Genomic DNA, 17,814 nt, shown 5'->3' on the forward strand with positions numbered 1-17,814 from the left:
CACATCAAAATGCAAACGGCTACTCATTCAGTAAACGGACCCGGGACAACTCAGTCATCATTTGAAAAAAGCAAAATGAAGTCTGACATGCCTTCCCATCACCCTCACAACCAAATAAATTCCAGACAGACAAAAACGTGAAACCTAAAAACATCGCAGTAACCCACCACTAGAAGAAAATACAAGATGGATATTAACCAAGAATATAAATAATAAAGGAAACACTAAAATATTTGATTAGATTAAAAATTTTAAACTTCTAGGGGCTCAAAACTACTTTTAAGAATTTAAAAGAGGGGTGCCCGAGTGGTTCAGTCAATTAAGCATCCAACTCTTGATCTCAGCTCAGGTCTTGATCTCAGGGTTGTGAGTTCAAGCCCCACATGGGGCATAGAGATGACCTAAGTATATAAAGCTTTAAAAAAAATTTTTTTTAATTAAAAGAGAAAAGAAAAGCTAGAAAAGAATGTTTGAAATGTATTTGCTGGGATACCTGGGTGGCTCAGTTGGTTAGACATCTACCTTCTCCTAAGGTCCTGGGATCAAGTTCCACATCAGGCTCCTTGGTCAGCGGGGAGCCTGCTTCTCCCTCTGCCTGCCTCTCCCCCTGCTTGTGCTCTCTCTCTGCCTCTCTCTCTCTCTCTGACAAATAAATAAAATCTTCAACAACAACAAAAAAGAGTATTTGCCAAAGGATGCTTTTTCCATAAGAAATCTTAGAAATCCATACGAAAATATGAACAACACAAGGCCAGGAGATGCGTGAAAAATCTGACTTTTTAAAAAGGTGTCAACAGTTTATAAAATAAAATGAGCTGCACTATTTGCCTATTGGTTTGGTAAAACATAATATCCCTTGCCAGTGAGGACGTGGGGAAGCAGAAACAATGAGTAAACTCAGCGAGCATCCTGAACGTAATAAAGAGACTAGTGGCCGGTGATCAGAGGGTGAGTGATGGGTGGAGGTGTTTCCACTCCAGAGAGCAGATACCATTTGACCCAAGGCCTGGGGAATGAGAAGGGCCCAGCTGGGAAAGTCTGGGAGGGAAGAGAACAGCAGACAGAAGTAGCAGCGAGTGCAAAGGCCCTGAAGTCAGGGAGATCTGTCAGAAGAAGAGAAAGGCAGCCCGTGTGGCTGGAGGGTGGTGAGCAGTGGGAGAGGGGTCCAATTTAGAAGAGGATGTACAACAGCATGGATAGCATCTCAGACCAGTGCCCCACCTGGCACACAGCCAAGGCTCAGTAAATGCAACCATTGTTATGAGGCTTCAAAGAGGTGGGAACCAGCTTTACTGCCCTAGAGGCTGAACTTCGGGATGTTCCCTGGACTTCAGATGGGGCCAGGGTACAAGTGTCGGTCGTGGGAACTTCTACAGGGTGTGGCTCAGGAAGACCCTGGCTTGCCATCTTCCTCGGGTTCTCAGACACCGCTCTGCCGCCAGCCACACCCGCCTGCTGGAAACCGGGCTGGAGATTCGGCACCGTCCTGCTGTCCCCCAAGAAACCTCTGGTCAGACATCAGTGACTCCTTTTTTTTATACAATAGCCATGCTCTGGGCAGAGTTCTTAAGAAGTCAGAGCCACTGACCTTGTAATGGATGTTGATGCCCACCAAGGACAGAAAATCCTGAATCGTGGCATTTGAACTAGGCTCCCTCTTTCAGTGGGAAGCCCCACGGGCCCCACGCCACCTGGTCTTGAGCCTGGACAGTGATTCTCTGCTTGATCAGATCCAGCCTGGAACCCAGGCTGGCCACGTGACTTCAGGCCTTGGCTGAACGTCAGAACGTGGTCGGACCCTCCAACATTCCGCCAGCAAGAGCAGAGGGTTCCAAGGGCTCCGTCATCTTGCTAACATGGGCCGTTACTGGCATTTCCCACGTTGACCACTCCGATGGGTGTGTGCCGGTATCTCGCGGTGGTTCTCATTTGCATTTTCTTGATGAACGTTGATGCTGAGCAGCTGTCCATGGGCTCCGAGCTATTCATCTGTTCTCATGCTCTGAGCCATCCATCAAGTTTTAGCACCTGAGACACCTTTTATGTCTCAAAACCCGGCTCACGCTCCAGGACCCTGTCTGCCTTCCATGATGTCCGAAATGCCTTACAAGGATCTCTCAGCATTTGGGGCTGTACCCTTTTCTCTTCAACAAAGGGGGCCATCCTGTGCTTCGTAGGATGCTTAGCGGTGTATCTGGCGTCCATCCACCCACTAGAATACAGAAGCACATCCCCCTGGCTTCAAAAATATCTTCAGACATGGACAGATGTCCCCCGGGGTGGGGGGAGGGAACTGCCCCTCATTTGAGAACCACAGGCTTGGAGTCACCCAAGCTTGGGTGACACCCCGCCCCTCTGGGTCTCTCTAGCTCTGGAACCAGAACCAACTGACACCGCCCCTCAGAGTGGGCTGAGAATTCGGTGCCATAACCTTCCGACTCACACCAGCTGTTCCACAGATCATGTTTATCACCTGATTCTGTGTCTGAGCTTGGCAAGGGGGTCGCAGTGCTGGGTCCGGCCAGCAGAACCAGTCCCCAGACACCCCAGCAGGCGTGGTCCCGGCTCCTGTCCCTGGGAGTCAGGGGCCCCTTCCAAGAAGGCTGTTTCCACTCGAGAAAGCTCTGGAATCCTCCCTGGGAACAGCCCAGAGACCAGGAAGCTGCCAGGAGGAATTTCCTCCACTGCATCCTAGTTCTTTGAAGGCTCGTGTGGCTTGGGGGGAGGCCAGAGGGGCTGGGGTCAAGGCTAGGAGGAGAAAGGGAGTCTCTGTGGGCCAAGCTCTTCTCTACATTTGAAATAGAGCAGCACTGGGGGAGGGGGAACTGGAGCGGGGGTGGGGGGGTGCCAGGAAATCCCTGGGATCAGGCCTGGCCAGATCTAAAGGCATGTGGGCACTGTGCATGGACACTCTCGGACACACGTATGTGGGTGCATACACAGGCACGTGGGGGGCACACGTGTGTTCGGCACACACACGCAGACATGCTTAAGCACACATTTGCACATTGGTAGGCACACAGGCAGGGATACGTACAAACATACTCCTGCAAACACACACACGGACAAGCCCGGGGGCACATGGACACCCGCGGGATCCCACATTCACCGATACTCTCCGACACACCCACGTGGGCGCACACACAGGCGTGGTCAGCACATGCGAGCACACACATGACACACACAGAGGTGTGTGCAGACCCACACACGATGTGGCGACACATCTTTGGTGCCCAGCACCCTCTACTGCCCCCACCTCTATTCCCGGTCCCCAGCTCTGCACACTTAGAGTCGTGTCCCCAAACGTCTGTGGAGCACCTTGTGTACGTCTGACTTGACTCTGGGGATCCGGTGGGAGCTTCAAAAAAAAAAAAAAATACAGCTGATCTTGCCCTCCTGGAGCAGACGAGAGCGGACCCAACACCTCAAACCCAGCCACCTGACGACACAGACCTAGGGGGCCACAGGAGTCAAAGATTTCCAGGGGGCGTGGGGTGGGTGCGGCCAAGGGAGTCAGACATGGTGGCCTCAGAGTGAGCCTTCCACAGACACAGGCTTGAGTTCAGGAGCACCCACATATTTGCACTCCCTTCCCCACCTTCTCCCCACACTTTCCCCACAAGGTATTTACTCCCCAATAAGAAGACAGGAGGACCCACAGGGAGCTGATACCTCCCAGGGGGCACCTCCAGACCCCTCCCTGGAACTCCAGCTCCTGCCATCTCCTACCTCCCCTTGCCCCCAGCTTCTGACCTTTCCCCCTCACCCCTATCCCCGCTGCCCCTGCTCCTTCCAGGCCCCCACCTTCTCCGACCTCCCTGGTGCTCAGGCCAAAACCCTCAGGGAATATCACCCACAGCTGTCTCTTGTCACACAGTCCCTCCAGTCTTCCACTGTACCCAATCTTGAATCTCTCCACGTGCCCAATCTGCAAAATGTACCCAGAATTCTACCCCCTTCCCTCCTCCCGCTGCCTCACCTGGTCAGCAAACATCACCCCCGCCCCGGGACCCATGCAGTCCCCTGCCCCTGGTCCCCCTGCTCCCACCCTCATCCCCATCAACTGTCCTCCCTGCAGTGGCCTCCAGAGGAGAGTCTGGTACTGCCCTCCTCTGCCCACTGCCCTCCTCTGCCCACAGCCCTCAAGGGCTCCCACCTACTTTAGAGTAAAACCCCAAGCCATCCCAAGGCATACAAGGTCCTGCAGTCTCTACTCCTGTCCCTTCCCTCCCCTCGTCTTCTCCTATTGTCCCCCTCACTCACGCTGCTCCCTTCTGTTCCTCCATCACACTGGGCCGGGTACTACCCCAGGACATTTGCACTGGCTATTCCCTCTGTCCAAACTGCTCTTCTCCCTGATATCCCTACATCTCACTCTCTTACCTCCTTCAGGTCTTTATTTTTATTCTCTGTCCCCTGCCCTCTGAAAAGGCCACCCCAAACGGGCTTGTCCATAGGCTTCATTCTCTGCTGGAGTCCCAGTTCCAAACAGCACAGGTCCACAATACATGCTCCATAAATATTCCTTAAATGTTGAGTAAAAGTTAGACATTATTGTTGCTATTGTCAGCCTATTACTTGTCTCTCACCCCCCTATCATCTCCCTGGGGGCAGGGGCTTTCCCCTTCTTTCAACAGATGTTTATTGAGCACCTACTCTGTGCCTAGTGACAAAGGAGATAGACAAAAATCCCATTTTCCCCCAAATCTGCATTTGAATGCAGGAGGCAGATCAATGCATATAAACCCCCTGAATGATTTCAGAGAACAGCCAGGAAATAGAGACACTAGAGAAAATAACAAGGGACAGGTTGCCCCAGGCAGGTGCTGTTTGAGCAGAGGCTGTATTAAGAAGGAGCCAGCTGCCTGGAGGTGGGGGCGGGCGGGGGTCTTCAAGCCCAGCTCGTGCTGTCTCGGCAGTTCCAGCTGTAACGGGCACACGCAGACACGGGTGCATGCGCTCCAACAGGCAAGACGTGCACCCGGGCCATGTGCATAGGTGTCCAGAGAACTCAAATATGCATGCCCCAGCCCCCCACTTGGACCTGGGATTCCTTGACCCCTGAGTCCATGAGGGCATGGGAAGAGAGGCCCCCATGGCTGAGACACCCTGCCCTTCCTCCGGGGTTCCCAGCCGCCCTGACACAGGCTCCCCTGGAGGAAAAGGAAAAGCGTCAGCCCGGGGCAGCCTCTGGCTTGTGGGCCAGCTGCTGGGGTGGGAGAACGTCTTCCCAGCCCTCTTCCTTCCAGGGAACCAGAGGAGCTGGGGGACAATCTCAGCCACAGGAAACGAAACTGGGCAAATGGCGGGAAGCAGGCAGGGAGGTTACACCCGGACACGGAGGCCCTCCGTCTCAAGGGCTGACCCTGGAGCCTCCCCCAGGGCCTGCCATCTAGGGAACTGGGCTGAGAGTCAGGAGGCTTGCTCACTCTCTACCTCTCATGTCTCCACAAGGTCAAGCTCATTCTGCCTTCTGAATCCCCTTCAAAGCCACCCACCGCTCTCCCTCCCATGCCTGGGCTTAGCCAGCACCGTCTCCCCAGATAACAGCACGGCCCCTAACCAGCCTTCCAGCCTCCAAGAGTGTACCCTGCGTCCATTCTCGCCTTCACCCTGCCCCCACCCAGGCAGAGGGATCCTCCCTAAACGAAGAGCCGCCCTTGCCACCTCCCGCTGCCTACAGCCTCTCATGACTCCTCATTGCCCTTGGAGCAAAAGCTAAAGCTCTTTCTAAACCCAGGTCTTGGGACCTACTACACACCAGCCTCTGTCTCTAGCTTCCTTGTTCGAGCTAACCGCCCCCGCCCCCTGCCCGTGGCTCTCCTTGCTACAGACAAGCGGGATCCCTGTTGGTCCCCACTAGAGCCCTGTGATTGTCACAGGGTCTCCCAGCCTCACCCATCCTTCAGGTGTGTGCTGAACACCACTTCCTGAAGGCCTTCCTGGACTCCGAGTCCAAGTTCACCTGGGCTCCCCCTAGAGCACGAGCCATATCGCTTTATACTCCCACAGGTAGTCGGTCTCCCGGTGGACCTGAGCTTTGCAAGGGCCTCCCACTCCTGGCACAGTGTCTGGTCCCAAACAGATCAGCATGTGATCTCTTGTGCAAGGAGGCGGGTTTCATCTGACTGTGACAAGCATGGGCAGCCTGCTGCTGTTCTAGCCGGTTCCGTGGTTGGAGGGGGGCGGGGGCAGTGACTACCGGGCACTTACTAGTAGCCCTTCAGGTGGACAAAGGTGATCCCCTCTTCTGCTCTCTTAGCCAAGACAAGATCCATGGGCTAGAAAATAAACCTTCTCAGCAGTGCCCAGGGAAGACTTAGAGTCTAAGAGTTATAAGCCTGGCTCTTCCCAGCAGGAGACTTGGATGACCTTGGTGTTGGGTCGCTCCCTCTCACTGGTGATGACCCAGATCACTGGAAGGCAGCCTTTGGCAACATCTCTCTCCAGCCTCCGTGAAGCCCACCCAGCAGCTGAGCATGACCCTACCCCACCCCAGAGAAGTCCCCAGAGGGAGCTTTGGCTGGAAGAAGAAGCCACCAGACTGGGGGTCAAGGGTGACAAGGCACTGGTGAAGGACAACGGTGCCTCAGCCTTTTCCAGGAAGGCTGGAGTCTCAGGCTGGAGGAACCACAAGATGAATGAAATGGTGGCAAGGGTCAAACTATGGAAAGAGCCCAAATGTCCATCGACAGACGTATGGACAAAGAAGAGGCAGTATATTTACACAATGGAATAGTACGCAGCCACCAGAAAGAATGAAATCGTGCCATTTGTAATGACCTGGATGGAACTAGAAGGCATTATGCTAAGCGAAATAAGTCAGTCAGGGGAAGACAGATGCCACATAATCTCACTCATATGTGGAATTTAAGAAACAGAACAGATGAACATAGGGGAAGGGAAGGAAAAAGAAGATAAGATGAAAATAGAGGAGACAAACCATAAGAGATGCTGAACTCCAGGAAACACTGAGGGTTGCTGGGGGGTGGGGATGGGGTGACTGGGGGAGGGGCATGAAGGAGGACCCGTGATGTAATGAGCGCTGGGTTTTCATGCAACGGATGAACCACTACATTCTACCCTAGTAACTAGTAACTAGTAATGTAGTACATGTTAACTAAATTGAATTTAAAGAATTAAAAGAAAAAAGGATGCAGGGATGGGAAGGGAACGGCTGGGGAACGGCGCTGTGTACCCTGACGTGTCTCCCAGGTGTGTAGGGTAGGCAGAGGCTGTCCCTGTCACCAGCCACACGAGTCCCGGTCACTAGCAGAGACAGGCAGGGCTAGCAAGACAGGTGCATGGATGGCTCCCAGGCACAGTGGCTGACGCAATGGCCCAGACGCCGTCCCTCTCAACATGTCCTTAACCAGGCAGATGTTCTAAAGGTTTCTGCACACCACAGTGCTGGGGGGTGGGTGTGGGCTTGTGGCACAGAGCCGCACCTCACCACGGCTCAGTTTCCCCAGCAGCAGAATGGGGCCAAGGGAACCCATTTCCCTGGATGCCCATGATGATTAAACGAGAGAAATAAGCCATATAGAAAGTGCTCAGAGGGTCGTGACCCCCCTTTGTGAGTCACCACCAGCCCTGAGAGCCAGTCCCAGACACATCTGACAACTGGCAGTACGGAAGGACACAAGGCTGTGCTTCTGTGGACATCTCGTTATGAGAACGTTGGTTTCCTGGGTTATATTAAGATGTGGTTTTCCTGTTCAAGCCTCTGAAATCCCCTGTGGGTTCTCTGGGGTTTCAGCAGCAGGGGAAGAGGTAGGTTCTCAACAAGGAGTGGGCAGGAGAGGGAGGCCCAGCCTCCCTGCCCTTTGTGTTGCTGCCTGAACTTGGGACTTGGGGACCTTCCCACGAAGGGTCCTTCCCGGGCAGGGTTACCACCATCAGCAAATAAAAGCAGAAGACGTCCAGGGGTGCCTGGCTGGCTCGGTCGGCTGAGCGTCTGGCTTGTGATTTCCACTCAGGTCATGATCTCAGGGTCCTGGGATCAAGCCTCGAGTTGGGTTCTACACTCAGCTAGGAGTCTGCTTGAAGTTCTCTCTCTCCCTCTCCCCCTGTCCCTCTGTCCGCTCACATGCTCATGCTCTCTCCCTCTCTCTCTCTCTCAAATAAATAAATAAATCTTAAAAAAAAAAAAAAAAAAAGCATGGGGCACCTGGGTGGCTCAGTAGGTTAAGCGTGTGCCTTGGGCTCAGGTCATGATGTCGGGGTGGTGGGATCGAGACCTGCATCGGGCTCTCTGCTCAGCAGGGAGCCTGCTTCCCCCTCTCCCTCTACTGCTCCTGTGCCTCCTTGTGATCTCTGTCAAATAAATAAATAAAATCTTTTTTAAAAAATAATAAAAATAATAAAAAATTTAAATTTTTTTAAAAACTAAAAGGAGAAAAATGAACAACATAAGAGCTCCAGATGCCCATATATTATCTGACAACAGCCCTGACCCTCACCGTGTGCCGGGGACAGAACTCATATGATTCCCTGCACGTGTGTAGCTCTATTTTTTGGTAACATGGGTAGGTGCTGTTTGGCTCCAAAAATACAAACTGATTCAAGGCACCAATAAATTCCTCTTACCTTGTTGCTTAAACACACACACGCACGCACGCACATGCACACACAGAGTTGTGCAGTTAAAAGGAGACCAGAAGAATATTCCAGCAAAGCGTGATCCAGGGGCAAAAGCCTGAGGCTGCAAAGGGATGGCAGAAGGAGCGTTGGAAGGTCTGGCTGCTGCCTGCCCTGGGCCAGACTGTGTTCCAAGCCCGTCACTGGCATCGTCTCATCCAAGTCTCTGTCATGGGAACCCGGGCACATTACAGAGGGCTGAGCTGCGAGGGCAGACGGCTCGTACACTTGGTAAATGGCAGAATCAGGAGCTGGACCCAGAGCCCTGCTCTCCTAGCCCTGCCCAACTCCTGCCTCCACTCTCCATCACGATATCCAGGATATCATGAGCCCCAGTGGCAACCACCCCGGTTCTCTGATGTTATAGGGGCCCTCCTGCGATGAGATGCCACTCTACACCAGCTGGAATGGCCAACGTAAGTGTAGCCCCCCCCACCCCGGACGTTCTCCATCACTGCTGGTGGGAATACTATATTTTTTCTTCCGCTAACACAGCAGAAGAGAGGATTTATGGTCCACGTGTTACATTTGGCCACAAATGAAAACGGAATTCATCCCAAATGTCACAGGTCCAGGGCAAAGGACCCAAAGGGACTGTTTTGGTAGGAGCGAGGTGGATCTCTCAAAGGTGGGCGTGGCGATTGCATGGTCATGGGTATTCTGGGTCCTCCAGTCACATTCCAGAAAGCAGGTGCACTGTCCGGCAGTTTGTACGCATATCCCCAGCCCCTGGCTATCCTTATTTCTGCTCCTCCGGGCTCAGAAGGAAGCACAACCTAGAGGTTCACTGGGACCTCTGCCTCAGCTTTCTTCTCTTTCACAGATCAGTGCATTTTTAACAGCATTTTGGAAGACAGTTGAAATGATCCTCATCAAGTTGAACGTACCTTCCCCATAGGACCCAGCAGCGCCCCTCCCAGATATTCTCCCGAGAGAAATAAAAACTCGGGTTCTCACGGAAACCTCCGCACAACCGTTTATGGTGGTGATATTCATAATTGCCCCCAACTGCATACGGTCTAAAGGACCGGCAGTGGGTCACTAGACAAATAGTGGTATACCTTATAACAGTGATAAGAAAGAAAGAAAGACAGACAGACAGACAGACACAGGGGCACCTGGGTGGCTCAGTGGGTTAAAGCCTTTGCCTTCGGCTCAGGTCATGATGCCAGGGTCCTGGGATCGAGCCCCGCATCGGGCTCTCTGCTCAGCGGGGAGTCTGCTTCCCCCTCTCTCTCTCTGCCTGCCTCTCTGCCTACTTGTGATCTCTGTCTGTCAAATAAATAAATAAAATCTTAAAAAAAAAAAAAAGAAAAGAAAAGAAACACACAGGGACATCTGGGGAGAGCATCTGCCTTCAGCTCAAGTCGTGATCCTGGGGTCCTGGGATCAATCCCCACATCGGGCTCCTTAGCGGGAAGCCTGCTTCTCCGTCTCTCACTCCCCCTGCTTGTGTTCCCTCTCTTGCTGTCTCTCTCTCTCTCTGTCAAATAAATAAACAAAATCTAAAAAGAAAGAAAGAAAGAAACACACATCTCAAATGCATTATGCTGGATGGACTACGTCAGATTCAAAGGCTAAACACCTGATGATCCCACCGACAGGCCATTCTGGAAAGGACAAAACTCTAGGGACAGAGAAGAATTCAGCAAGTTCCAAAGGGAAAGAAAGAGGATGCCTACAAAAGGGCAGGAGGAAATTTGGGGAGGCGATGGAATCGTTCTGTATCTTGATTGTGGCGTGGGGTGCGTGAGTGTATGGGTTAGCGAGAACTGACAGACCTGTGCACTCCAGGGATTGCATTTCACTCTCGTTAATCATATCTCACTTTTAAACACTGAAAGAAGAGGGAGGGCCGTACTCAGAAAATGAGACCCTACTGGAAATTTTTCCAGCTTGAGTCTTTCCTGAAATGTGGTGAGAAAAGGTAAGCAGATCCTAGAGTGTAAGCTCCACTTCTGAAACGGGAGACCAGAGAGCAGGGCTGCTAAGGCTGTGACCATTTACTGGTGCATGCATTAGAGGAAGAGCTTCCTTATTTTTTTTTTAAGTTTTATTTATTTGTTTGACAGAGAGAGAGATCACAAGTAGGCAGAGAGGCAGGCAGAGGGAGAGGGGAGGCAGGCTCCCCCCTGAGCAGAGAGCCCGATGCGGGGCTCGATCCCAGGACCCTGAGATCATGACCTGAGCCGAAGACAGAGGCTTAACCCACTGAGCCACCCAGGAGCCCAAGGAAGACTTTCTAAATACAGACAGTCCCTGACTTACGTGGTTCGACTTACAGATTTTCAACTATGTAATGGTGTGAAAGCGATATTCCTTCAGTAAAGACTGTACTTTGATTTTTGGAATTTTAATCTTTTCCCATACTGGCCATATAGGGTATGATCCTGCCATGATGTTGGGCAGTGGCCGTGAGCTGAGGCTCCCTGTCAGCCGCGGGATCAGAAACTTAGGCCATCGATATATTATTGGCTGCACAACAGTGTTAATGGATACACTGATAACCATTCCGGTTTTCACATTCAGTACAGTATTCAATAAATTACATGAGATATTCAACATCTTATTATAAGATAGGTTTACGTTCGATGATTTTGCCCAGTGTAGGCTAATGTGAGTGTTCTGTGTATGTGTCAGGGAGGCCAAGCCAAGTCATGCTATTTTACAGTTTAGATATATATAGAGAGAGATATACATATATCTATATATATATATTTTTTTAAGATTTTATTCATTTATTTGACAGAGAGAGAGAGAATGAGAGAGGGAACACAAGCAGGGAGAGTGGGAGAGGGAGAAGCAGGCTCCCTGCCGAACAAGGAGCCTGGCATGGGGCTTGATCCCAGGACCCTGGGATCATGACCCAAGTTGAAGGGAGATGCCCAACAACTGAGCCACCCAGGTGCCTGATATATTAAATGCATCTTGACTTATGACATTTTCAACTTAAGATGGGTTTATCTGGATGTAACCCTGTTGCAAGTGGACGAATATCTGTGTACAACAATACATGTCACTACTCTTTTCTCTGCATCTCTGTCAGCAATAGTGTTATCATTTTTTCATGTTTTTATCATATTTTTTACATGTTTTATGACAGCTTGGAAATTTTAGCTCAATCTTAGGAAATATTGGAAATCATAGATAAATTAAATACATAGAATTTCACAAATTTTCTGATGTCCCCTATAATTTCTTCTACAATAAGCTGATAAGCAGACACACATTCTCAGTCTTTTCTGTTGTTATTGACACTCTCTTGGGTGTAAAGTGTCAGCCATTGTTACTGAAATTCACACTCTCTGGGCTCCCGAGAACTATATTTTCATATGTCCTTTGGCTCTTGGTTTCGAGAAATACGCCTTCATGTAATTTCTCAGTTTTCTATTTACATTATTTGTCTTTTTCTTATCAATGTACAGAAATCCTTTCTATATGAAGGTACTAACCCTTCACAGACAACTAAATGATCCTTACTCATTGGTTTTGTTTATAACATCTCCCCCCTACATTTGTGTTAGTTTATATATATTCAAATATTTCTGTCTTGTCATTCATGCCTTCTGAGTTTCCTCTCTTAGTTTAAAAAAAAAAAGATGGGGCGCCTGGGTGGCTCAGTGGGTTGGAGCCTCTGCCTTCGGCTCAGGTCATGATCCCAGGATCCTGGAATCGAGCCCCACATTGGGCTCTCTGCTCAGCGGGGAGCCTGCTTCTCCCCTCTCCTCTCTCTGCCTGCCTCGCTGCCTACTTGTGATCTCTGTTTGTCAAATTAATAAATAAATAAAATCTTTAAAAAAAAAAAAACGAAAATAATTTAAAAAAAAAAAGAAAAAAAAAAAACTTTCAACACGAAAAGTAAAAAAATTAATTTGAATTTTTAATTTAATTTTTCATTTTTTTTTGTTGTGAGTTTTTTTTTTTTTTTTTTTTTAACAATTGCCCTTTAGCCCATCTGGAAATTCTTTTTCCTGCAGCACAGCAAATAGCTCACTCAACCACATCTCCATCAAAAGTGAGAGAAGGAAAAGTAGACTTAACCCGGGCAGGTGTCCCTTGCTAACTGGCGTCATGGCCCCGCCCTTAGGCCGCCGGTGTTGCAATCCCAGCCTGTTTTTCCGGGGCTTTTTTCTCTCTGTGCTCTTGGGCTGGCCAGCGGAGAAGCACTTCCCCCTAGTGGCCACTTCAGTGATACCAAAAGCACGATGGGTACATTCCCTCTGGGGTCAAAACTCTCCAGCAGCATATACCCAAATGGGTTCGAATGAGGGATCCCAACAGGTGTTTGCACACACGTGTTCATGGCATCATTATTCACGATGGCCAGAGGTGGAAAACAGCCTAAGTGTCCATCAACAGGGATGGGTAACCAAAATGTGTCCATCCGCACACTGCGATGTAATCCAGCCTGGAGAAGGAAAGGCATTCTCACACCTGCTGCAATGTGGATGAGCCTTGAGGGCATATTGGCTCAGTGAAATAAACCAGACACAAAAAGACAGAAATTGTTTGACTCCACTCATAGGAGGTACCCAGATGGCAAATTCAGGGACCCAGCAAGTCCCATTGTAGACACCAGGGGGAGGAGGTGGGGAGTCAGTGTCGCACCTTGGGGAGGTGACAAAGTTCTGGGGACGGATGGTGGGAATGGTTGCACAAAACTGTGTCACTGTGCTTCATGCCACTGAGCTGTGCTCTTAGAAATGGTTAGAGGGGCGCCTGGTGGCTCAGTGGGTTAAAGCCTCTGCCTTTGGCTCAGGTCACGATCCCAGGGTCCTGGGATGGAGCCCCCGCATCGGGCTCTCTGCTCAGCAGGGGGCCTGCTTCCCCCCTCTTTCTGCCTGCCTCTCTGCCTACTTGTGATCTCTGTCTGTCAAATAAATAAATAAAATATTTTTTAAAAAGAAAGAAAGAAAGAAATGGTTAGAATAGTAAATCTTACGTTATGGATATTTTACCACAAAGGAGAGCAGAAAAAGGGTAGTTCAGATGGGGGGGATCTCCCTGGGGGAGAGCCAGGGGTACACACTTGCATAGTCAGCCTCGAGGAGGTCGCCGGGACCTCAGTAGTGGGAGGAGAGCAGTGAGGAGGGGGTCTGGCGCAGAGGGCCAGGGAAGCCCGTACTGAGAGGAGAGAATTCCCTAGCGATCGGACCACCAGAGGAAAGCAGAGCAGGGAGCCAGGAAAGGGAAGAGGCCTGAGAGAATTTAAATTCCGGCAGGGGAGCCCAGAAAAAGAGACAGAGATAAATGGAGGTAGGGGAGGGACGGGGACAGAGAGCAGCCCCTCCCAGGGCTAAAGCCTTTAAACCCACCCTCCCTCCTGGCACCACGAAGTGATGGCATCTGGGTGGGTCTCTGGGGCTCTGCACCCTCTGAGCCATCTTGTCCCCACCTTTGCCCCTTCATTCACTGCATAAGCACCCCCCTACCCCGATGACGCCCATCAATCACGCTTCCAATCTGGACGCCAAGGTCCTGCAGGTCTGAGCCCCCAGACTCACCCTCTAGGACTGTCCCCCTCCAGCCTCACTCCCACCACGCAGGCATTCCCCCAAACACACCAAGCTCAATCTTACCCCCTGGCCTTTGTCCCTGCAGTTCCTGTCCCATGGAATGTCCCAGATCTTCATTTACACGCCTGGCTCCCTGTGGGCCTTCCCCACCCACCGCCACCCCGGGCAAACGGGCAAACGCAGCCTCCGCCCCACCCACTCTCTGTCACATCACCAGATTTGCTTCCTTTCACGGCAATTAATTACGGGGTGGGTCTGTTTCCTGCCTCACAGCCTGCCTCCAGCCCTCCAGAGCAGGGGGTTGTGTCCATCCTGCTCAGCACCATCCCACCCCGTCTACAAAAAGACCCAGTATACAGTAGGTGCTCAATAAATGTGTGTTGCATTCAACAAGTAACCAGTGGTTACAGAATGGCTTGTGCCCGTGAATCTGTGTGCTTCCCTGTCTCCTTGTGTCCTGCATGTGTCCTGTGTTTGTATGTTTCTGTGGCGTTTGCCACCGCGTCACTACCTCTCAGGGTGACCCGTTTCCAGGTACCAGCGTGATGTCACCAACCTCGGGGCTAGGAAGGATGCACTGTCCAGTATCACCCCCCAGGCAGCTGCAATAGTTGTAAACAACCTCAAGAACATGGATAAAAGAAAAAACGAAGCAAAATAATTAGGGAGGACTGAGTTTCTTCATTTTATTAGAGTCCACCATACACGACATAAAATCTACCATTTGAACCATTTCTAAGCATACAGTTCAGTGGCATTAAGTACACGGTGTTGGGTTTAAGGGGTTATTACTTTCGTTCTTGACATGATTTTTTCAACTGTAAGTTGATATAATTGAACGTTTATGACGGCAGCATCTAACACCCAGCCCGAGAAACTCCCCATCCTCTTACAATAGGCTCCGCGGGGGGGGGGGGGGGGGGGGGGTGCGGGGGGGGCAGCTGGCTCTCCCTTTCTGTGTCTCCTCTCTGGCCTCCCAGTGGGCACTCCCAAGTGCCCCTGTGTGTGATTCCTCGTGTCCCCATTCAGAACGTCGCCGTCACACCCCTGAGTGCGAGTGTGCCCACCCTTCTCTGAACATAAAGGATCCTGGGTGGGCCCCACGTGCCCCCGGGGGTCTCTGCAGGTACACCACTCTGCATAACCCCACGTCTACCTGGACCCACAGGTATCCACGCACCCACCCACCAGGGGACCCATGTCTCTGCACAGGAAGCATGACTAGGAGTCGGCAAGTGTTACCTATTAGGGCTTCTTTGGGGCGGCGGGGGAGGGGAGCAGGCAGAGAAGTGATTATTAAACATTTACCGCAACACCTTGGGGACTCATGTGTGTACCCACACACACGCCGGTGCAGGTTCCTAGGGGTCTGAGAGCTGCGACTCTGCGGATACACACGGCTCGCATGTCCCACGCATTTCTGCGCCCCCGCGGACCCTGGTGAGGCCCTGGCACCCTGTTCCTCTCCGGCAGGCAGTTCCACAGGAAGCTGCTGGGGTGGGGGTGAGGGCGCCCAGGCTCCCCGCCCCCTTCCCCCCCGCACCCCGTCCCCACCTCTCAAGACACCTGCGCGTCTGGGCTGAGTGCTGGGGGAGGCTCCCTGCTTCTGGAGCCCAGCCTGCGCTGTGTCCTCAGGCCCCCTGCCGGGGCGCATGGCTGTGGTCAGCAGAGACGCCAAGCAGGCGGGCAGGCAGTTGAGGAAGAGGAAGTTGGGGCAGAGTTAGGTCACCCTGCGGTTCCCCTGGGGGCCCTGACCCACCAGTGCTCCCCCTGGGCCTCCTGGAAACCTTAGCCACGGGTCTTGGGGGCCGCAGGAGCTGGTAGCCGGGCCGGGGACCCACAGCAGCGAGGACAAGCCTCCCTCTGGTGAGTCACCATCACGGGGGTGTGGGGGACAGAGGGATCAACACAGAGAGTGGCGGTGGGGCTGGGCAGTGGGGGAGTCCCCAGAGCAGCAGACAGACCACCCACGGTTTCTCCCCAGCTGGTGCCCAGCCTGCTCCCTGAGTGGGTGGGCAAGGCTGTTTGACTGGGGGATTGGCCTGCAGGGGTCTGCGTGCCCCCAGAGGTCATCCCAGGGGGCTGGGGTCCGTGACACGTGCAGCCCACAAGACAGAAAGATGGGGCTCCTTGTAGCCAAAGCCTCCATGGGGGAATCCTGCCAGGGTGCAAATAGGGGTGCTCGCTGTGCCGAGTCCCCAGGCACGCTTCCTAAACTGGATCCCTGGGGCTCCCTGCCGCCCCGGGCCCCCTGAAGCAGAATCTGTAGATTGGGGCTTAGATGTCTGACTTTCACAACAAACACTGCCTGCTTAGGTTGCTGTCTGAGAGCCAGTCCTGAGGAGGGCGCCCCCCCAATCCTCCAAGGTCAGTTGAGGATGAGGAGGACCCTCCTCCAGGCAGCCCTCCAAGTCAAGCTCTGGTCGCGAGAAGGCGCCCCCTGGCTCCCACTGAGGCCCACCTTGGGGAGCCTCACACCCGCCCCCCTGGGGTGGTGCGGAGGGGCCGGAAGGCTGCGGTCTGCGCAGGGCACACCCAGACCAGCTTCCGGCCCCTCCCCAGGGCCACACAGCTAGTGGGAGGCTTTGTGCACCTGAGGGTCTGGCAGGCCCCAGGAGCAGCCTGGAGGGAGAGAACTGGGAGGGGAGAGCTGGGGCCGGGAGAGTGGAGCTGGTGAGTCAGGCTGGGGGCATATGGGGAAAGCCTTGAATGCCACACTCAGGGGGCTGATTCTCCAGACTGTTCAGCGGGCCCGATCACCTGCAGTTCTGCAGGACGGTGCAGCCCAGGGAGAGCCGCCCCCATTCTCCGCCATCTGTGGGTTTTCTAGCCTCAACTAGGAGTCCCTCTGGGAGGGCTTCCTGGAAGAAGCAGGCTTTTCATGGGAATGTCAGCTGCACACACATTGGTGTGTCTGCTCTGGGCAGTGCTCCCCATGTCCCCTCAGGCCCCCAGCACCTGATGCATGGCTGGACACGGGCTGGTGCTCGATACTGTCACTGGGGAATGACAGCATGGCTATGTCGGCCAGGAGTGGGTTCAGATCCTGACTCCCCGTCACTCCGTGTGGCCACCGGCGAGGGACTTCACTACTCTGGCCCTGTTTGCTCCTCTGTGAAAGGGTTGTCCCGGGCCTTGCACGTGAAATCTGAACACAGAGCCCAGCCCACCCCAGGAGCTCGGAAAATATGGTCAGCCTGCCCCGTCCCCGTAGCCTGTCTCCATCGCAAACCCTTGCTTCAGCTGCCATAGTAGGCTTGCAGATAAACCTTCGGGAAGGGTCTCAGAAGACAGAAGAGTGACAGCCTTCTCCTCCGAGGGGATGGTGGTGGGCCAGGATGCGAGGAAGGAGAAGGCCTTGATCCTCTCACCAGGGACAGCGGCTTGGGGCTGGGAGGTCACAGAAAGGATTTGGGGAGCAGAGGAGGGCGTCCCCAGGGAACAAAGGCAGAATTTCCCAGCACAGGGAGTGAGGCTGCAGTAGAGAGGATCGGCCACCAGGGGGCAGCGCTGGCATGGCCAGGCGCGGACTTGCGCGGGGACACACGCCCACCCGACCACACACCCAGCCCAGACACCCAACTCACAGGCGCACAACCCCACAGATACACAGAAACCCAGGCAGGAACCCGAACCCTTCACAGATATGGGACACAGA

The 17,814-nt window shown here is 52.8% G+C and overlaps 1 protein-coding gene across 1 annotated transcript in view; it reads left to right on the forward strand.

Moving 5' to 3' along the window:
• The first annotated feature begins 15,857 nt into the window (after window positions 1–15,857).
• LOC111161799 (Rho/Rac guanine nucleotide exchange factor 18) overlaps window positions 15,858–17,814 on the forward strand; it is an 80,141-nt gene continuing 78,184 nt past the window's right edge. Inside the window, exon 1 of the mRNA XM_022525767.1 lies at window positions 15,858–16,022. The gene's annotated coding sequence lies outside the window, so the exon portion shown is untranslated. The remainder of the gene's footprint in view (window positions 16,023–17,814) is intronic.

The sequence above is a fragment of the Enhydra lutris genome, unplaced genomic scaffold (assembly GCF_002288905.1).
Source record: "Enhydra lutris kenyoni isolate GAN:26980312 unplaced genomic scaffold, ASM228890v2 scaffoldscaffold86, whole genome shotgun sequence".
NCBI classification, from domain to species: domain Eukaryota; kingdom Metazoa; phylum Chordata; class Mammalia; order Carnivora; family Mustelidae; genus Enhydra; species Enhydra lutris.